The following is a 23437-nucleotide window of genomic DNA, read 5'->3' on the forward strand; positions in this document are numbered from 1 at the left end:
TGTTGGAGACACGATTGCCATTACACCAAAACCCACATGTGTTAGTAAAGAGGCACATCGCTAGATTTAAGCACATGCCACAGAACACACGGGGAGCGTTGACCTTCTACACCGCCATTAATGGGAAGCCAACAATCTCCCCCCAACGCGAGCCCAATTTGCTTCGAACTCGAGACCTCTAGCTCTGATACCACTTGTTGGAGTCATGATTTCCATTACACCAAAACCTGCAAGTGTTAGTAAACAGACACATCGCTAGATTTAAGCACATGTTATGAAACACACGGGGAGCGTTGACCTTCTACACCACCATTAACAGGGAGCCAACAATCTCCCCCAAACGTGAGCCTAGTGTGTTTCAAACTCGAGACCTTTGGCTCTGATACCATTTGTTGGAGTCACGATTGCAGTTACATCAAAACCCGCAGGTGTTAGTAAGCAGGCACATCGCTAGATTTAAGCACATGCCACGAAACACACGGGGAGTGTTGACCTTCTACACTGCTATTAACGAGGAGCCAACATTTTGAAGATTCAAATTTAGTGGTCCAAGAAAATCTCTTCAACCCAATGCTTGAAACATTTTTTAGATCACTTTCCATTGCATCATTTGAGCAACTCGATGTTGATTCCAGCATAACCCTTCTCGCCATCCTTGATTGTGATGTGTATCCTTGTACCGCTTTAACTGGAGGCATTTTAATAATTACTTCATAATGATAGCACTTAGGTTGAGAGAAAGACTATGGTGGAGTTATTTCTATATATACACACACACAGAAACTCACATTACTCCCTATATATATAGCAACTGACATTACTCCCTATATATATATATATATATATATATATATATATATATATATATATATATATATATATACACTAATAAAACAATATTTCATTTTTAAGTATGTTCATTGTTAAACCTTTCAGGTTCGCATTCGACATTAGTTTGTCATAAAGTTGCCTTGTTTGATATGTATCCAAGCCACCTTCCCTTGATATCCCGAAGAGAAGATGAAACAAAACCAATTAGGTTACCAAAATGATATACACATGTATATATTTTGTATGTGAAAGAATGGAACTCAAACAAATAATGGAAATAATTTACTAAAGGAACATGAAATCACAAGTATTTCAAATTAAGATGTTATACATTGTATGGTGGAGCAAATCATGCTTCAATTTGGAGATCAATGTAAAACATGGACTCTTTGGTGGAACCACTAATTGTATGTAGCTTTTCTATTATGTGTTTCCCATGGTGATGATGCAGTTATAGTGCAAATTCTTGGAAGCATTTGTGAGTATGCATTTTGTAGGGTGAGGGTTAATCTAAGGTAAGGTTGGGTCCTTGATCATGACAACTTAGGGTTCTAAATATGCATGAGAGGGGTGGTATCTTCATAAACCCTAGCGCGATTAAGAGATGTCGTAGTGACAATGCAAGATGTCTTTGTTCCGTCGCAATGCACATGGTAGAGAAATAAAGCTAGGCACCACCTAGGACTTCTAATGCATCACTTAAAACAACACATCCCTTCCAACCCTAGTGTAGTCATGGAAATATGACCTAACAATGCCAAGGTGATGTTATGGTGCGTTGTCAGTGCCATAACATGTTTGTGGCAATGCATCTAGAGGATAAGATAATGTTAAACAAGGTTGTGGCTTTATTCAACCATCTAGGGTTTCAAGTGCACATGATGAGGATAATCAATACATAAACCCTAATTAATTTGGAAGGGATAAGGATGATGGTGAGGTGAAGTCATCCACAAAATGGTATTCCCATGAACACTAATGCTGTTGATGTGATCATGCTTCGGGATAAGATGAGGAGGGAATATTTCTTTTGACAATCTAGGGATTCTCCCAAACCCTAATATGGTCAACCGTAAGGAAAGCCAAATTAAAGTCATGCCCATCCACGCACAGGTTCCTCCACTAATTGGCAATGTACACTATAGGAGGATAGGTTTCAAAGTCATGGGGATCTCAATGCTCCTTAAAGTAACTGATCCAGGTGGATATTGGTGGCCACCTGCCAAGTCCACCTGGACCCCCACCATTGTATTTCTCAGCATTTTCAGTTTCCTTAATTGTAGCACAACTTACTATTTTTAGCAGTTTTTCGGGTCCTGAACTTCCGGAGCCGTTTTGAGGCCCTAAACGACGTTTTTTGGGGAATCCGAGGGCAACACGAGTCCATGGAATGGAATGGACTGGTGTTGCCCGCTCCAACAATGATAGTGCTCGGATAGATCTTTCTAATGAGCTATTGTACGCGTCAAACGGAGATCATATGCCAAAGTTACGACCCCGGGAAGTTGATGTACCAACTTACCCCCAAACGGGGCCCACAGTTTGGCGTTTCATCTCCTAGGGTTAGGTTTTGGAATGTTAAGGGTTTTTCCATTGTTTCTCAACAATAAATAGGCCTTCGAGCCTCATTGTAACACAGTTCAGAGGCATGTAGCCATCACATCTCTTCTCAGAGATAAGCTACCATCGCCCTAGCTAGTTTATTTCCATTTATGTTTGTAAGCATATTTCAGTATTTTCCATTAATGAAATGAAGTATTATTTCCGCTGCATCTTTGTGTATATGGTTATCTCTGTAATTTGTTGCGTTCCTGTTTACATCCGGATCAGTGGTATCAGAGCGGTCTGCTTTTTCTCTGTTTTTCTTTGCATGTCCCCAACAAGGTCGGGATATAAGGAGTTAGGGCTTGAACTGGTTGAACCTTTGCAAGACCAACCTCGCAAATCCCGACGGCCTCCCATGGCGGACGATAAGAAAGACGAGGGGGCAGGAGATCCCATCAAAATCTTGCTCGAAGAAGCGCTCGAGCGACAACGGAACGCGATGATGGACAGCTTTGCGCAGATCCTTCAGCGGCTACCCAGAAGCGGCGCATCGGCTTCCAGCAGCTCCTCTGGAAATGCCACACCCTTTAAGGTACAAGTTAATTTTGAAATCCCCATATTCGAGGGTCAGATAGACGCCGATGCCGTAGATAAATGGTTAAATCTGCTAGAGGGTTATTTTTCTGTTCATGAATTTTCGAGTCAGGAAAAGATTGTTTTTGCTCTTCTCAAAGCAGCCCCCCACGTCAAGGACTGGTGGGAAACCTACTGCGAGCAGAAGGATGAAAGTACTGGATCACTATTTTCAGCCGCACCCACCTGGGATTCATTCTGGGATGCCATCAAGGAGCAGTACTACCCTGTCGGAAGCTATGAGGATGAATACATAAAGTGGACCACGCTGCGGCAGGGAAGGGACCAAGACGTGCCAGAGTTCACCAATCTTTTCCATACCCTTCGCACAAAGTTGGGTATCAAGGATTCGGAGCAACATTTGATACTCAAATACCGTGGCTACCTGCACAAGTACATCCAGGAAGAAATACAGTTCCTAAACATCCCCTCGCTCGGCGCGGCATACCGGTATGCCGTCAAGGTTGAGCAGAAGTTTAAACAAAAGAAGCGAGACTTTGGATCTGTGAATCCAAAGCAGGGGAAAGGTGCCCCTAAACCACAGAACAAAGGACAAAGCCAAGGCGGGACAGCCCAAGACAACCAGCCGAAGCTGCAAGCAAAGAGCAACGCCGCGAAGCCGAGAAAGGACACTGGAAAATGGTGCGAGTTCCATAAGAGCTCCACTCACAACACAAGTGAGTGTCGGGCCAAGCAGTCACTGGTGGCTGAGCTAAAGGTTTCAGAATCAGATGCATGTTCCGACTCTGAGTCAGAACCCGATAAGGGGTATGAAAAAGGGAAGCAGATCATTGATGCGGATCCCAGCGCCACTGTTTCTACCGCAAAGATCCAGAAAAATGAACCCGAAGATCCAGAGGAGGAGGAGCGTCTCTTCCACTCCCAGATGTGGGTAAAGGGCTCCCCGATACAGTTCATTGTTGATAGCGGGAGTCAAAAGAACCTCATTTCGGCAGAGGTCGTGAAGCGGTTGGGCTTACCGACCACAGCACATCCACAACCATACACCATTGGGTGGCTTCACCAAGGGCGAGATCTTCGCGTGAGCCAGCAGTGTCGCCTTCCATACAACATCAAGCCCTTCACGGATGAGGTATTGTGTGACATTGCTCCCCTTGAAGTTTGTGATGTATAACTAGGACAACCATACTTGTGGAAGCGACATGCTGTGTATGAATCAAGGCCCCGTGCTGTTATTATTACATTGGGAAATAAGTTGTTCAGGATACCAGAGGTAGCACCACCTACCGCCATCTCTTTGATTACTGCAAAACAATGCAGTAAGATCATTTCCAAAACCAGGAAATTTGTTTTCCTGATGATACGCCCTCAAGGGAAGAAGAAGACAGTGGTCGCGGCCTCCAAACGGGGTCCCTCTGCACGGCAGCTACAGATGGACAAGATTGTGGAGGAGTACGAAGACATGTTCACCTCCCCGGCAGGGGTTCCTCTACACTGTCAAGTCAAGCACTCCATCGATCTGACCCCAGGTGCGCCGCTACCCAATGGACCAATTTATCGGTGCTCCGTTCTGGAGAACAATGAAATCAAGAGGGAGATTCAGGAGCTCCTGCAGAAAGGTCACATCCGTCCGAGTTCTTCGTCCTGTGGGAGCCCGATAGTGTTGGTACAGAAGAAGGATGGGACGTGGAGACTCTGTATTGACTATCGGGCGCTGAACAAGATCACTGTCCGTAATAGGTACCCGATCCCGCGGATTGATGACATCCTAGACCAATTAAAGGGGGCGAAATATTTCAGCAAGATCGATCTGAAGTCAGGATATCACCAGGTACCAATTGAACCCTCAGATGTGTGGAAGACTGCCTTCAAATCCAAGGAGGGCCTCTTCGAACGGTTGGTCATGCCTTTCGGATTGACGAATGCTCCTGCAACCTTTATGAGGCTAATGGATGACATCTTGCGGCCATTCACCAACTCCTTTGTAGTAGTATACTTGGATGACATTCTGATCTTCAGCCAGAGTTGGGAAGAGCACCTCCACCACATCCGACAGGTTCTCCAAACACTGCGGCAACACAAGCTATGTGCCAATTTGGAGAAATGCACTTTTGGCATGACCGAGGTTCAGTATCTGGGATACATCATTGATGAACAGGGGGTGCATGTCGATCCAGCCAAGGTCCAAGTCATTCGGGATTGGCCCTCTCCAACCACTCTAACAGAGCTCCGCAGCTTTCTAGGTCTTGCCAACTTCTACCGCAGGTTTGTGTTGGGATTTTCTCATATTTCTTGGCCCTTGAGTCAAGTCACCAAGGGCGGGGCGAAGGCAAAATTCTTTTGGTCTGAATCTCAACAGAAGGCATTCAGGGAGTTGAAGGATCGCCTCTGCACGACACCAGTGCTCGCGTTACCAGATTTACAACAACCATTTGAGGTCGAGACAGATGCCTCTGACTATGCTATTGGGGTAGTCCTTACTCAACATGGACATCCAGTGGCATATCAGAGTGAAACACTTTCAGACACAGTCCGGAAGTACCCCACTTATGATAAAGAGATGTATTCCATTGTACAGGCCTGCCGACAATGGAAGCATTACATTTTGGGGAAGGAAACGGTCATCCACACAGACCACCGACCTCTGCAGTTCATACAGACCCAAGGGAAATTGCAGAATGATCGCCATCAGAAGTGGTCTACATACCTGCAACAGTTTCACTTGAATATCAAGTATAAAAAGGGCAGCACCAATAATGTTGCAGATTGCCTCAGTCGACCACTGATCATGGCGCTAACCACCGTGCTCAACTCTTGCGGGCACGAGACTTCTGATTGGCCACTTCTCTACAAAAGCGACCCAGAATTCGGCCACACATACCAGACACTCTTGGAGGGTCGTCAGGTTGCAGATTTTCACCTCCAGGATGCCCTATTATGCCACCTCGGTCACCTTTGTGTTCCTTCAAGCGAGCGTGCCAAGATGATTTGGGAAGCACACTACAGCCGGGCTGCTGGGCATTTCGGGGTCGAGAAAACAGTGGCAGTACTGCAAAACTATTTCTATTGGCCGAATCTTCGACAGGATGTTGGGAAGTACATCCGATCATGTACTGCCTGTGCCATTGCCAAACCGACCATTAAGAAGCAAGGCCTCTATACCCCGTTGCCTACCCCTAGTCGACCTTGGGAATCCATCTCCATGGATTACATGTCAGGCCTTCCTTCCACTAAGCATGGAAATGACTGTGTTTTTGTGGTCGTCGACAGGTTCTCAAAGATGGCCATTATGATGGCCTGCAAGAAGAATATCACAGCAGAAGCCACTGCTAAACTCTTCTTTGAACGAGTGTGGGTGCACTTTGGGATCCCACAGTCTATCATCTCAGATCGGGACAGTCGGTTTCTCAGCACCTTTTGGTCCAGTCTCTGGTCAATTGTGGACACCAAACTCACGAAGTCCACAGCCTTCCATCCTCAAACTGATGGCCAGACAGAGGTTGTCAATAGGATGATTGTGCACATTCTGCGCATGTATAACTCAAAGCATCCACGCACATGGGACGAGAGCCTCCCCTACGTTCAGCACAGCTACAATCGAGCTCTTCACAGCTCCACTGGCCATAGCCTTTTCAGGTGGGTTTGGGATTCCAGCCACTATGCCCCATTGATGTGGCCATGCCACTTGCAGCTACTCACATGAATTCAGCTCATGTCCAGTCCGAAACAGATAAGGCCACCAGCTTCATTGAGCGCATCCAACATATTCGCCAGCAGGTCCATGACATTCTTGAGAAATCAAATGCCAAGTACAAGCAGCGACATGATCAACATCGGGTGCCACACAAGTTTCAGGTGGGCGACAAAGTTTGGTTGCATTTGCAAAAGGAACATCTTACTGGAGCCTATCGGAAATTGAGACCACTCCGATATGGTCCTTACACCATTACTAAGGCTATGGGAGACAATGCATTTGAGCTCAACATTCCCCCATTCCTTGACCTGCACCCAGTATTCAATGTGGACTGCCTTCGGCCATACTTTCCACCATTGCTAGACACATCCGACATTGCAGAACAGCTCAAACCCACAGAATTAAATCCGGATTGCATGGAACAAGCTGCAACTGATCGGATCATGGACACACAGATCAAGGACACTCGCCAACAGAATATCCAACTGTATCGAGTTGTCAAAGTGGGCCAACTCCTTCAGCAGGGCAAGTGGCTCACCAGGGAACAAGTTCAGCAGAAGTTTCCTCATCTCATGGAGGAGCTCAACGCAATGGGGACCATTGCTTCCTAAGGGGGGAGGAATGATCCAGGTGGATATTGGTGGCCACCTGCCAAGTCCACCTGGACCCCCACCATTGTATTTCTCATCATTTTCAGTTTCCTTAATTGTAGCACAACTTACTATTTTTAGCAGTTTTTCGGGTCCTGAACTTCCGGAGCCGTTTTGAGGCCCTAAACGACGTTTTTTGGGGAATCCGAGGGCAACACGAGTCCATGGAGGTGTTGCCCGTTCCAACAATGATAGTGCTCGGATAGATCTTTCTAATGAGCTATTGTACGCGTCAAACGGAGATCATATGCCAAAGTTACGACCCCGGGAAGTTGATGTACCAACTTACCCCCAAACAGGGCCCACAGTTTGGCGTTTCATCTCCTAGGGTTAGGTTTTGGAATGTTAAGGGTTTTTCCATTGTTTCTCAACAATAAATAGGCCTTCGAGCCTCATTGTAACACAGTTCAGAGGCATGTAGCCATCACATCTCTTCTCAGAGATAAGCTACCATCGCCCTAGCTAGTTTATTTCCATTTCTGTTTGTAAGCATATTTCAGTATTTTCCATTAATGAAATGAAGTATTATTTCCGCTGCATCTTTGTGTATATGGTTATCTCTGTAATTTGTTGCGTTCCTGTTTAAATCCGGATCAGTAACACACCCCCAAACCATGATGCAATCATAAGGTTTATAACTGAGATAAAGTATGATGTGTGGATGCAATGTATGAAGTGTGAGTGGGCACATCAGTAAGGTTTGACATGAAGGTTCACGGGGAAAGTAACCGGTTGAAAACCTTATCAAAACCCTAATAGCCCAGGGCTAGTAGAAGGGGGGACCCAACATTTTGGATATGCCCAAAAATTTTGGGTGTTGTTATAGCGGCTACAATAATTGGTGAACCGCTAGTAGAGTCCAGCATCTCTACCAACATCCCTATCATAGTTCGAGTCTGGATAATGATGCAAAGAAGTATTTAACATTCCCTATGGGTAGCTCCCGTGTTACCTTGACCTTTACAAATATTCCTTTCCCTTGTGTCTCATCTAAGTCCTTATAGTCAGTAATCACCCAATTAGAAGTTCACACATGCCAGTAGTTGATGTTGATACAAAGAACAAGGGAGAGGGCTTATTGTATTCAGAATTTTTAAAATAAGTTTATGATGTTGCTTCACGACGAGCAGGCCTAAACAGTACCCCGACAATGTCACTTCAAGAAATCATAGACGTTGCTCCGTTGCCAATGAGCCTAGTCAGTACCTTAGTGGAGTCACTTCAAGAAATCACAAACATTGCTCCACTACTAACGAGCCTGGTCAGTACTTGGCAGAGTCATTGCACTACCTCTCTATGCAGGAAGCCTTTCTCGATCCTTTACCCTTTATTTAATTTTGTTTTCTTTAATGTGTTCATTTTCACTTATTACTGGGCATTCATTGCGCTAGGGCGGATGAGGGATCCAACTTATTTTACGAGAAAGAGAGATCCTTTCTTGTTTGATAGAAACTAAAAGATATTCTGATATAGGTTTTCCCTCATGCCAAGCTTCCACATCTCATATCCAATTAAAAATTGAATAATGAAAACAAGTCATTGAAACATTCAAGACCACGTTGAGCACAAGGTTTAGGTTATGGGTACAGGTCATTCAAATTGATTAGAGTCCCCCACGAGCAATTTGTTCTTATTTTCCTTGTTGACAAGTTAGACTCATAGGAGAGATATCCAGGATGTAACTTTGATGACTCGTTCTAAGAGAAGTGTTAGGTCTCCCTTTTGATACTTATAATGCCCTAATTGACTTGTATTTTTGACCTATTTTGCCTCGAATCTATCTACTATTCGCCTATTTTCTTCAAGTATATGCCCTTTTAACCTTCTGATGTCTATATGAGGTAATCTATATTTCAAATCGTAATTTCTATGTTTTCTTGTAGTAAAAATAACAATATTTTATCTTTTACTTTCTATTTTCTCTAATTGGCTCACATAGACCTTTGGATTTCCACTCTTATTCATCTAGTATTAGTTCAGCATTCTCATACTCAGGTAGTTCAGTGATCTGGTACCTATGTTCTTATTTCTCCAACCTCTTCAGTGATTCGACACTCGAGTCTTCATCAAACACCTGTGCACCCATCCGGTACTCGGCCAATAGTCGTGTTCTCAGTGGTCACGCGCACCACACGCATACACCCATCTAGAACTTGACTAGTGGCTTGAGCTCTTGGATATTACACTCATCATATTGTTCTATTCTGGTACCATCTGCTCCACTGTTCGATTCTGGTACCAATTGTTCCTTTGTTCTATTTCGGTACCATATTCTACTATTCTATTCTGGTACCCGTATTCTACTGTTTTGTTCCGATACCAACATTCTACTGTCTGATTCTGGTACCAAACTTCATCTCCAAACTTAGTACTTCAACAAACAATCTACAATGGAACCAAGAAATTTGTTGAAGACATCTCCCTTACTTAGTCATTCGAGATTCACTTCCTCCTCATGCACTTCGTGTCATGAGGATGAAGTTACAAATGTAATCCCATTTTAACTATACATATTTGATGATTATCTCTTGTAACTTTGATTGTAACGACCCTCTTCTTTATAAAAGAAAGTTATGTCGAATGATTAAGTTAATATTTTAATCTCTTATTCTTTTAATCTTTTAGTCTTCAGAGAGAGATTAGGTTGGAGAATCAAAGAATTAGAAACAAAGAAATAACACTCTGAGATTTGTAATGCTGATGAATTGTTAAGTTGTAATCCTTCTTTTTTATTAATAATATGAGCAACAGTTGTTAAGATCAGTGTGTTAACTTACTTCTTAGCTCTGTAAGTTTTCAAGCTTACCTTGGTAGCTCGGCAAGGGCCCACCGAAGCCATCAAGGCAAGTTTTCCTTTTTTTAAGTTATTAAATAGTTTAGTGTTTCTAGTTTTTCTTTATGAGTGATAATTTCTTAGTTTAAATTGTATTTGAGTTACAGATTTAATGATTGATTGTTTGAAGCACAAGAAGGATAAGATTTGAGATCTCACCATTCACCTACATGCGCCAATAGTGAATACTCTTATCAAATATTTCCTGTACTAGTTTTGATTGCCTTGTTTAATAATTGAATGCATTGAATTGATTTGGTTAAGATTAATAGTTGCAGGAAACAGAGTTAAGTCCATCTTGTTATTTCATGAGCCTATAAATGGAGGAACTTGTTACTTGATTTAAAATATTTAGTTTGTCATGTTTGAGCATTGTGTGACTTTTCATTAATTGTGTGATTAAACGAATTAAAGTTTGTAGAATGAAGTGTTAATTTGAAGTACTCACTATATAGACTATACGCAACAGACAACAAAACTTATCTACTATCGGCACATATAGTGCATCATCTCTAATGGTTAAAATTCTCTGGTTGATAATTAAGTATGGAGGCAAACACTTATACCTATATATATACATACTCATATAATTTCTCCAACAAGAAGCTAGCTATTGGAGTAACCATCACAACTACACACAATCATTAGGGCTAGGGTTTTAATGCTAGGTCAAGATGACCAGGGAATATCTTCTAGGGTTTCAGCATGAGAGAAGAGGTCAAAGCAATCCTTTTAAGGTTTGAGCATGCGCAGAAAGGTTCCAAGTTCGTGAAGGCTCATGTGGTTGCATGCAACATAGGGGGAAATGCAAGACTAGGTCAATGACCAGTGTGTGTTATGCTAGAAGACAAATGTATGATGTAATGCATCAGGTAGGGCTTATGATGCAACGCAACGTTGTGTTATGTAAATGTGCAGAAGAGATCATATAATTGTAGATAAAAGAACCATTGCAAATATGGTATGCATGATATGCAACAATGAGCAGTGCAATAATATGAATGCAAGCTAGTGGAAAATAAAAATGTAGGAAACTAAACTACCGATAATAAGGAAAGCAAAACATAAAAAAATTAAACCATAAAGAAAATTATAAGGAGTAAACATTAATCAAAAAATTAATAAGAAATACCTTAAACCTAACTAGTCTTAACCGTAAACCCAAATTTAACCAGAGAGGAGGTCGGTTCATGTGAAATCAAACTTTCGATGCAGCCACCGCAACAGTTCCCAACCTGCAAAAAAAAGATCACAATGATTATAATATGTAAAATGAATTGTGAAAAAACTAAAATGCTCACCTGTGAAACATACACAACAAGAAGAAGGCCATGTCTACTTACAGGAGAACGTACCAAAAAAATCCATTCAGTTCAAATTCCAATCCATCCTGGTAAACAAAATCACAAACTTGAAATCTATAATCATATAGCCATGACATAAATCCATTCATGGTTAATCCTAAATCCAATGTAAGTGAGGCAAAATGTTTCCTACTAGCAAAGATATCCGCCAAATAAGATCCTTCAATCCAATCAGTAACCCTATCATGATATTGAGGATGATCAACTTGTTGACTTTAAAAAGATGAATTTTTGCCAGGTGTAGCCAAGATATCAGAGGATTCATGCGCAAAAACCCTAATCCAAAGAAACCTAGTTTAAAGTTGTCCATGGATTTCGTCAAGGGCGTGAGGACCTGACATAACCATCAGCGGAAGCTAAAGTGCATCATCGTCCTGTCAAATGTCTAAACCTTCAAATGACAAGCCATTAAATATCATTATTTTCGCAAGGTTGACAGGTAAATGCATGTGGTCATCATTAGCTATGACAGGACAACTTTCAGTGAAGATATTTTTTATTGGATCAGATGTTTGAATGTTGATAGTTCGACAGTGCAAAAGATTAGATTCTTTAGATTCCCAAGAATGAAATGAATCAAATAGAAGAGTCTAAGGCAAAGGAGAGGTTAGTCGATTGGTACCTTCACATGTAGAGGATTGTAAGACATCATCTTCTTACATATATTCACAAACCATACTAGCTCGACAACAGCTAAAAGTACTTGGGACAATGGTCGGTGTACTCCCTTCAGCGAACAAATTAGGGTATAGAGGTTGATGCATATCAGATGACAGGGGATGGAAAGATGTGTTCGGAGAAACCTCACCCAAATCAAAGGCTTTATGCGATGAGATTGCATCTAGAAAGATGATTCTAAGAGGGGAGTGATGTGCAAAAACCCTAATTTGACTTGGTTTATGGGTCTCATCAGGAACACACGGACTTGACATAACCATCAGCAGAAGATGAAATGCCTCAACTTCCTTATGATTCCCCAAACCTTCGAAAGGTGAATCATCAAAATCTGGTGGATTCGTGTGATCAACATATGGGTAGGAATGATAATCCCCTGAGGTGTGAGCGAATATGTTTTCGGTATAGTGACAATTGTTGAAGCAACCAGTTTGATCAGGTTGGGTGTCTAGCACAGAAGGCTCTTCTTGGGTTGAAATTGAAGAGGAAGCATTGAGAGAACAATCTTGACTTGTTCAAGATGTATGGCCTTTTTCTTCACCTGTTAAATATTGCGGGTGGAAGAGATCAGGAACAAGAGATTCAAGATCCTCATACTGTTAATGTGAAACATCACCCCAATGTACATGATTGCAATCAACACGAGCAGGATAAATATGTGAATTATTTGTAGAAACCATTGGTATAGTAGATGCATGAAATAAATCAAGGTACCATGGATGAAAATGGTTGTATGAAGGAGCACAAATCAGACCAAGACTCACGTCCTGCACAAAACGATTTGCATGTATGTCATACTTCATGGATTTGATAGGACAATTAAATTTATGTGAGATAAGACCCAAGCCATTGCCGATAGGTGAATGAAATCCAAGAAGAGAGTGAGACATGTGTTCAATGGACTCGATCTTGGTTTCATCAATAGGAAGAGATGTTATATCAACTTTACATTTAGGTTCAGATTTAATAGGATGTATGAGAGAGTCAGAGGTGTTAGAGGCTAGTTCATTTCCCTGCAAGAATTTTTCATCAACTAAACTATTTCTGACCAGAACTTCGTTAGGTAATAGAGCATGAGGAGGATGAGAAATTTCACAAGAAGTAATTTCCTCCTCAATGGCTTGAGGTTGTTCCTGACTTAGAGAAATATGCAAGGCAATATTAGGGATAAGATCTAGACAATCTTTAACTTGCAGATTATCATGATGTTCATAGGAGACAAGATTTGTTTCATATTGAAGGTGTTGTAGAGAAAGGTGAACCAACCGTTGAAAAATTTCACTCAAATACACCCAATAAACATCTCTTTCAGGAAATTCGAAACAAAGATGAACAAATCTAGCAGCAAAATCCTCTAAATATTCTTCAGGTTTCATTCTGAGCTTATTTATCCTTCTTAACACATCTTGAAAATCGTACCGGTGAAAATTTTGTCAAAGCTTACCGATGAGTTGCTCGAACGAATGGATGGAAGCTGCTAGCAATGTGTGGCACCATTGTTTAATGCAACCTTCAATCGTGAGGGAGAAAAGCACACAAGAAAACTCTTCATCGTTAATCTCGTAAGATTCGCAAAACTGAAGGAAATAAAAAATGTGCTTGATTATGGATGTTCCATCCTCACCATCAAACTTTAACCGAGGCAAGTGATAAAGATGCTCATTAGGGATTGGACATTGACAAATGGATAAGTTATAGAAGCACCCCGGGAGTGAGATTTCGGACAAAGCCATTTACAAACACAAGACTAAATTGCAGGCTTCAAGGGCTCAGCTTGTCATCTGGCCCTCCTTCTAGCGCCAATTTGCTGACAAGATGAAATGTATCACCAACAACTAGGGGGGTCTCCCCATTGTGAAGTCCCAATTAGACCTCACACCCTTTGGGATAGGAGCCCCATCCGATATGTGGGCCCGACTGCCACCATGAATGTTTCCACTCTTGGTCATCAAATGAGAAGGTGTCAGAGTGGGGACAAGAACGAAATGCCTAAACAATGAAACAAAATCATCCCAAGACTGATAAACTACAGAAAGAGGTACAAACAAGTCTCAACAACGATAAGGAGAGGTATTTCATGAGAGGGATCATTGAGCAAAAACCCAATCAAACATACATAAACAAGAACATGCCAGAAGTTAATAGCAAAATAGTTCAAATAGATAACTGACATGGCAAGAAATAAGTAAACACAGTTTTGAAAGAAAAACATACATGCAACAATTATGAAGAAATTAATAACATATTGTGTATATGAAAGCACACATACAAATACAGTGAAAATACTAGACAACCAATACAACCACAATGACTAAACATGGGAATCGGTGCCAAACATGAAGAACATCTTATTAATGTTGTTGCAACTACAAGTACATATCTTTCAATTGGTCAAAACCGAATAGTGGAACATGAGCTGATCATACCATTTCCCAATGCAAAATCCTAGCCTCACTGTAAATCCACTCTCCTAGATGGCAAGAGCTAAGTGGCTCTAGCTCTCAAGCATAAATAAACTCTCTAATGCTAGCCTCAACACAAGTGCTAAAGTCCTCCACTCTTTGAGGAATGAGGGAGAATTTATAGAGATGAGGTGACTGTTCACCTACCGTGACCCGACCTCTCTTCATGGCTCTTGAACTTCCTCACTACTCTCCCAACCTCAATGGCTATTACATGCCTATTTAATCTCAGCATGGCTACTAGAATTATGATGAGAAACATTCACATGGTGCCAGAAAGAAAACATGAGGAGAGTATTGAGAGTTATTGGAAACCCTAGTATATTCTTTATCAATATGTTGCTTGATCGTGAGACAAGCCTATTTTCCTGCTATTGCGCCTCACATACATCTTTCCCCTTTTGATGTTGTACCTTTGGTATGTCTGACCCATTCCTAGACCCTGCAAGGAACTATCTTTCCACCTTGTAGCTTCTGTGAGAAACCTAAGCTTCCCTACCTACACATGGTGAACATTCTCACTCCCTTCCTTTTCAATTCATCATAGAATATTTAATGGGCCTTGACAAGTCCTCGTGTGGAAATCACCGTCCTCTTAGAACTTTGATGAAACCTTTCTCCCATCCTTGATTCCCTTGTTGCTTAATATCACACATTTAGAGATCTCAACAAGACATTGTTCGTCATGTCAATCCTACAACACATATTCAATATTTAAGATACAACCTTGCAACTTATTAATTATATGAAATCAAAATAAACTAAAATGACTAACAAATGATGTGAGATCAACAAGAGTTTACATTCCTTATGTGTCGAAACATTTATCCCTCATCTATTTCTACACAACTACACAACTAGATCATAAAGTTTCCAAGCCATCATTAATGCATCAAATAAATTCCCCAGGTGCCATAATTCTCTTGCAGCGTCGTGGGGATTGTTTTAAGCATTGATCACAAGGTTATGTCCTCTCTATCTTCGGCACTTTCGATGCCTCATGCATTGCCAAACAAATGCAATGTAACGTGTTGAGTTCATGTTTATGAGTATGATGGCGTTGTCTCTAGATACGATAACTCAAAATGGCTCATTTCATATATGTGTCGATGGTCCATGTTTGTATACATTTTCCCCACAATGCTGTTAGTATATAGCATACGACGTTGTCCTTCCTTTTCTAAGTTAAACCAGCAACGGTTTCAGGGCCAACAACGCAGGTCATAACTGTATTCATCGCATCCTGGAGCGTTTCGTTTCCACCACGTATGATTCGCATGAAGGGTGCTCATGGTATGCCAATCTTGTGTCAAAACCCCTTCAACTCTGATGTAGCAACATTACAATGACCTCAAAAATTCCCATGGCATTATTTCATGTCCCTTGACACGTAAGGAACAAGCTTACGACCCTGACTTTAGCGAGTGTCACATGATGCCTGCTTTCGACAATAGTTCATAAGTATCCCGACGGAAAAAAAGAAAAAAAAAAACCTTCAAAGTTGGCAGTAATCGTAATGATCCCTGAATTTGCAACCACAATTTTATACGGCTTACCTACGCAGACAGAGGCCACATAGTCGCACCACATCAACGTCGCACCCTTCCATCACTTCTCTAAGGTTCTAAATTGCGACCCTGCGACCTATGATCATCGACAAAGAGATTTAGTCGTGAATGGGGAGGATTGAGACTGCAAAATCTGCTTCTCCCTTGTCTTGAATAGACAAAAAACCCCTTCAACAATACGATCCAGAATAAACGACGTTCTCAGGTGCTAAATCATTGCTGAAAACCTAACTAAGCACCATAGTCGCACACATCATATGAAGGAAGTAGCGCGGTCGCAATTTATCATAAGTCGCTCCTTCTGGCTGCTTCTTTGAGGCATAAAATGCAATTGTGCGACACTAGTGGAAGTACGACTTACTCTAAGTCGCATCTCGGACAAGTCACACTTCTGGTCAAATCCCTAAGCCTCAGTATTGTGACTTTCCAACCCAAATATGTTGATGTGTTTAGTACCCTCTATAAAATGTGTCGCTCAAGCCTTGAAAACTTTGAGCGCTTAGTGTGTGCCCTTCGTACGATAACGCATGTGGAATTTCATGTTCTAATGTTGAGAATCAAACTTCATTAGTAGATATTTGCAAGTAGCCAAGCTCTTCTTATCCAACAACTTGGTTGGTGGATACCATCTTGAGCTTCTCAGAACAACCATACAAGGGAAAATTCCTTAAGCTGACATGGTTAGATTTTCACCTTCATTTGCCCCACACAAGGTCGTCTCACTTAAAGATTAGCCCTTGATAAGTTAGCATAAGCTAGCTCAGCACCCTGTAAATGTGCTAACTGTAGATCTACTTCACAAAACCTACAGGATTCCAAACTCGCATCTTGCAAATTTTCACTTTGGAAATTAGTACCAGCTAATAAAGCCCCACGAAGGATTAAACCAACAAATACATACTCTTGCAGGTTAGCATTATGGAAGTTTGAACCATCGGCCTCATAATCCCTAAATCTGGCACTTTGGACATTTTCCCTTGCAAATAATCTGTTTTGAAGGCATGCATGGCTGAAGTCCACACCTGATAAATCCAGTTTTGATAGGTACAAACCAGAAAGGCTAATCCCTGGTGACTTCAGTCTCTTTAACTGTATGCATTTAATAACTTATTTTCGTGTCATTTCAAGTTTAATCTCATCCTCTTCCTTATTTCGATTCAAATATGTGTGGATCTGCTCGACAAAGCTAAGAAGTTGATAATACTCCACTTCTCTTACTAACTCTTGATATCCTAAAGCATCTAGAATTGGAATCACGCCATGACGCAATCAATTTAAAACATGATGAAAATGTGTTCCATCCCTTTCAATGAAGACACTCTCCTTTTGTGGGTCCTTAATAACATGGTGTCTACCACTAAACATTGTAGCTAGCATTGAATTTGGGTCACATTGAATCAATGTGTGAGTTGTAGTAGTAAATCTCATCCCACCAATGTCGAGGCAAACGATTGTTGAGAGATTTGTTTCCTGGCTTCCCTCCATTGTCGGGACAATATTAAAAAAAAAATTAGAATGTATTCACTTGCAACCCTTCAATCATGTTAAAAGACATGCTTTCATACTACGATAAGTTGGTGTTCCATTGTGTTCCCTCAACCTGCTAATGCCACACAGTCTACCATATAGTAAATTGTCCCCCCTGGGATATTTACGTATTACGACTGCGACACCCCAACATAGTCTTATGGAATTTTGAATGGTTCAACCGGGGTCACATATGTAATTGCGACTTGAGGAGTGGCAAGTGGTGATCACTCCAAGACTCGGTCGCGTGTGTCGAAGGTCGCAGATCACGAACTTAAGTTAGCAATCAAAAACCGCTGCGAGCCTGACATGCGACTTTGCGACTCGAGGAGGTCGTAAGTCACACATTTTTTTCTTAATTATGTTGCCATTATTTTCTTCCAGTATATTTTTCCACATAAGCCCAATGTTTTCCTTGGCATCCATTGTCTTTGGTATTTTGCATGTCACCTTCGCTGACCTTCGCTTACATTGTGCTCGTTCCAATGTTGTGTGCAATGGAACACTCATGCCAAGAGTCTCGATCTCCCTTTGTAACTCAACATTCCCTTTTGAAGAGTCAAATTTTGTGGTCAAATAAAACCTCTTCAACACAATGCTTGAAACATTTTTTAGTTCACATTCCAATGCGTCATTTGAGCAACTTGACGTTGATTCCACCATAACCCTTCTCTCCATCCTTGAATGTGATGTGTATCCTCGTATCACTTTAACCAGAGGCATTTTAATCATTACTCCATAGTGAGCGCTTTCCTTATTTCTTATGATAGTGCTTAGGTTGAGAGAAAGAGTATGGTGGAGTTGTTTATATATATATATATATATATATATATATATATACACACTAACAAAAGAAACTTCCATTCTTAATCATGTTAATTTTTAAACTCTTCATGTTTGCATTCAACATTAGTTTATCATAAATTTGTTTTGTTTGATAGGTATCCAAGCCACTTTCCCTTGATCTCCGGAACAGAAGATGAAAGAAAACCAATTAGTTTACCAAAATGATATACACACGTATATATTTTGTATGTGAAAGCATGGAACTCCAATAAATAATGGAATTAATTCACTAAAGGAACATAAATCACAAGTATTCCAAATTAAGGTGTTATACATTGTATGGTGGAGAAAATCATGCTTCAATTTGGAGGTCAATATAAAACATGGATAATTTAATGGAACCACTAATTGTAAGCGGGATTTATGATTATGTGTTTCCCATGGTGATGATGCAATTATAGCGCAAATTCTTGTAAGCATTTGTGAGTATGCATTCTGTAGGGTGAGGGTTAATCCAAGGTAAGGTTGTGTCCTTGATCATGACAACATAGGGTCCTAAAGATGCATGAGAGGGGTCGTAGCTTCATAAAGCCCAACATGATTGAGAGATGTCCTGGTGAAAACGCAAGATGTCCTTGTTCTGTTATGATGCACGTGGTAGAGAAATAAAGATGTAGACCACCTAGGACTTCTAATGCATTAGTTAAAACAATGCATCCTTTCCAACCATGGTGCAGTCATGGAAATATGACCCAAAATGTCAAGGTGATGTTATGGTGTGTTGTCAGTGCCATAACATGTTTGTAGCAATGCATCTAGAGGATAAGATAATGTTAAACATGGTTGTGGCTTTATTCAACCATCTAGGGTTTCAAGTGCGCATGATCAGGATAATCACTACATAAACCCTAATGAATTTAGAAGGGATGAGGATGATGGTGAGGCGAAGTCATTGACAAAAAGGTATTCCCATAAACCCTAATGCTACTGATGTGATCATGCTTCGAGATAAGATGAGGATGGAACCTTTATTTTGACAATATAGGGTTTCTCCCAAACCCTAATATGGTCAACCATAAGGAAATCCAAATTAAAGTCATGCCTGTCCACACACAGGTGCCTCCACTAACTGGCAATGTACACTATAAGAGGATAGGTTTCGAAGTCAGAAAGATCTCAATGCTCCTTGAAGCAACACACCCTCAAACCCTGATGCAATCATAAGGTTTATAACTAAGATAAAGCATAATGTGTGGATGCAATGTGTGAAGTGTGAGTGAGCACATCAATAAGGTTTGATAGGAAGGGTCACAGGGAAAGTAACCAGTTGAAAACCTTATCAAAACCATAATAGCCCAGGGAAAGTAGAAGGGGGGGGGACCCAAAATTTAGATATGCCCAAAAATTTTGGGTGCTTTTGTAGTGGCTACAACAACAAGATACATATTGAAATGAGTACAACATCAATTATAAAATATCGAAACAAGTTACATTTTCAACGCCCCCTCTTAACTAGGGAGGTATTCATAGTTGTACAAGTATAACATCATTCTCAAACTGAAGAGTTCTCATAAGAAGAGTCAAATTGATAATCCATATTATAAGCATCACATTATGACCAACATTTTCACTCGCGACTGACTTAACAAGCTCAACTTCATTGGAGAGCATTATGTTAGGAGGCTTTATGTGTAACACTGCAATACCTCTACAAGTCACATACCCCATCATTATGGGAATTTTGAGGTCTAAAATGGGCATCCTAAGAAAAAAGTACAACCAAAATAAAATTTATAAGAACCAATAGGATTCAAGATGATGATATCAACCATGGGGGATGATTCACCATTTTTGGAGTTAAAAAGTAAAAAGATTAAAAAATAATAAAATAATAAAACTATATTTTCAACTCATATTTTCAACTTATCTCCCTAAGGTTTTACTCAAATTTCGAGTGGGAGCACTCATTGTATGCAAAATTTAATTCCTCATCCAAGGAGTACCCATGTTGCATACTTTCGATGGACCCTGCTACACGAAAAATGTGAAATACATGAAAAAACGTGATTACAAACACGTTTTTAATGTATTTTTCATTTTTCACATAGTGGAATCCATCGAAAGTATGCAACATCGGTACCTCTTGGATGAGGAATCAAATTGTGCAACCAACGAGCATTTCCACTCAAAATTTGAGTAAACCCATAGGGAGATAAGTTGAAAATACGAGTTGAAAAAATAGTTTTTCTTTTTTCCCTCTAAATTTGATGATATATGCTAATCTTATTTTATTATTTCCACTATTATTTTATAATTTCCTTAGGAGGCCCATTTTAGACCTCAAAATTCCCCTAATGCCAAATGGTTACATGGCATGTCCTTTAGGACTATTCTTATCTTCGATTTCCATTCCTGAATCCTCAAAGAATATCACTCCTATTCGACCACTCTTCTCTTGGTTTCTTTCCCCATCCTCATGTTGAAGGAAATTTAACTAGGTTCGGTCTTCATAAATGTACTTTTGATATTTGTATTTATTCAAGAAAAGAAATATTATTTTTATAATATATGTCAATGAGTTTCTTGCTCATTGAAGTAGGTCTAGCACATGTTAAAGTGCTATAAGTGAGCCAAAGAGTCAAAAGAATTATGTTGAAGACCATAAGGGTATGTTACGTTATTTATATTTATGTATACGAGTCAAAGAAGACACCTCCAAGAAAATTCAAGTCTCCTCCTAGCAAAGACACCATCAAAAGAAGCAACAACACCATTAAAAGCACCCATCGAAGTAAAGGAATTCAAGTCAGACTCAAGGTAGCAAGTTGACCTACAAGTTGGCCTAAAGGAGAGACAATACTCTATATATAGAGGTTGTCCACTCCCTCAAATGACAAGCAACTCACTCTGAAATTAACAAAGATAGAGGACAGAAAAATAAGCCGAGAAAAGGATGAAGAAGGAGCCTCTAGTTCAACGAAGAAGCAAGAAGGAAGAGCAAAGGTTTTGGGACTGTTTTAGGGATAATACCAACCACACGTGCGAATAAAAGGAAGGGTTTTCTATGATTAGGACAAGAGCAAGTCACCTCCCAACATACCTCATCGTTTGGGCTACAAACTAAGCCTACTAGGCCTCCTATCCAAGCGAAGAAGGAAGGACCTCAAGTGAAGGAAAGAGGAGCCATATAACATCAACAAGACCTCTCACTGTGGTGTAGGTAAATTCTCAGTGCGGACACAAACAATTCCTCTAGCCTGAGAGAGCAGGTATAGCCACAAACAAACAATCTATGGAAAACTTCCTTAAGCTAGAATCAAATAAGAGGGCCGACCTCTTTTGCTTGGTGATGATCATGCTTCCTTACTCCAGTTACTTTCCATTTCCTTCCTTCGAATACCTGAAACAAGAAAACAAACAACAACAACAAACGTGATAGCATACAAATTTTATTCAACCTACTTAACAGGTCAAGGAACATTAAGCCATCAAATGTAAGATAACACTTCAATGTAGGAAATCAATCAATAGTTGTATTCATATAAGTTCAGAAAGAGATTACAACCAATGCCTTGACGTTACTAGTCTCCTCCAACGTATCCAGGTTCCCACACTTTTGCTAGCATCTCATGGATAGCCCCAACAATGGAAATTTTATGCCTTCTCCCCTTTAGTCTTAAACCAAACTAAACACAGTATTCTCCTTCAAACATAAACTAGAGAGCTACAAGTTATAGATGTCTTTTTGATTATTCAAGCTCCAAAAATACTAATACTGAAACTAGTTTAGCTTGTAAAAGGAGGGGTTTATATGGCTTGGAAGGAGGGGAGATGGTTCCTATTATCATTGGAGAAGGCCTTATCTCTTGGGTTGGTTCCATTCTAAAGGGGAAAGGAGCCCAAACTGACTTCCTCGGCTCCATCCAACCCAACCATTTACCAGACTTCCATTACGAAGCTTCTAGACCTAGAAGCTTTGACTCCATATTTAAAAAGCTTTGCAAAAGAGGATCGATGTGACTAAGAAAAGGCTTAATAGCACCGTACGGCGCTAGTCCTCGTTTTAACCTCTACAAATCAGAATGAGGAGGAAACTGGTCATTAGCATCGGTCTTGTAAACTGGGGTAAAAGGAAGATTCTTGGGAAATGATGCAAAAGGGAATTGTTCTGCTCATGAAGAGGGACATACTGAGAGTTTCTTCATGATGGGCAAGTATGTAGGGTTCACTGTATAGGTCCTCCAGGATCATGGAACAAGGAGTACAGGGATAGTGACAAAATGTTGTGTAACAAATGCCCCCTAAAGCGTGAAGGCCAAACTAGAGTGGGGTGAAATGATTTACAAGTGGATGTGGGGAACCAGAGTCCATTGTCGGAAAACCTGTAAGAAAGAATGGATACATATACATCACTGAAAACTCTAACAAATAATACATTAATTGTGGTATGGACGCAGCCATCCAGAGAATGATCATGGAAATGGATCCAAGGCATGGGCGCAACCATCCAATAAAGAGTATCATATCGAAACCAAGGTATGGTTCCAACCATCCAATAATGAGAAAGATCACATATAACAACTCATGGTATGGTCGCAACCTTCCATCTGAGAAAAGAAATGCATATCAACATGATCATGTCACATCACCTTACAACCTAGACTTATGTAATCTAAGCCCAGGGTCTTGCACTCCAAGACGACCCGATCAAAGTACAAATCTTAACATGTGAATGGATGTTTTGAAGTCGAACATGCTATAAATTCGCTTTATTACCGGTCAATGATGTGAACCATTAATAAGCGCGAGAGAAACCACCAATAATGACAATGGTTCTGAAGGTACCAACAACACAATCTACGAAATGTGAATAAAGGAACTGAAGTCGAACATTCATAAAATCACCCA

General features: G+C 40.7%; 1 pseudogene; it reads right to left on the reverse strand.

Moving 5' to 3' along the window:
• Positions 1-16939: 16939 nt before the first annotated feature.
• On the reverse strand, positions 16940-17701 carry LOC149177808 (FH protein interacting protein FIP2-like; annotated as a pseudogene).
• Positions 17702-23437: the final 5736 nt, after the last annotated feature.

The sequence above is a fragment of the Pinus tabuliformis genome, chromosome 4_1, assembly GCF_031772625.1.
Source record: "Pinus tabuliformis cultivar Carrire ecotype Pingquan chromosome 4_1, CPIR1, whole genome shotgun sequence".
NCBI lineage: Eukaryota > Viridiplantae > Streptophyta > Pinopsida > Pinales > Pinaceae > Pinus > Pinus tabuliformis.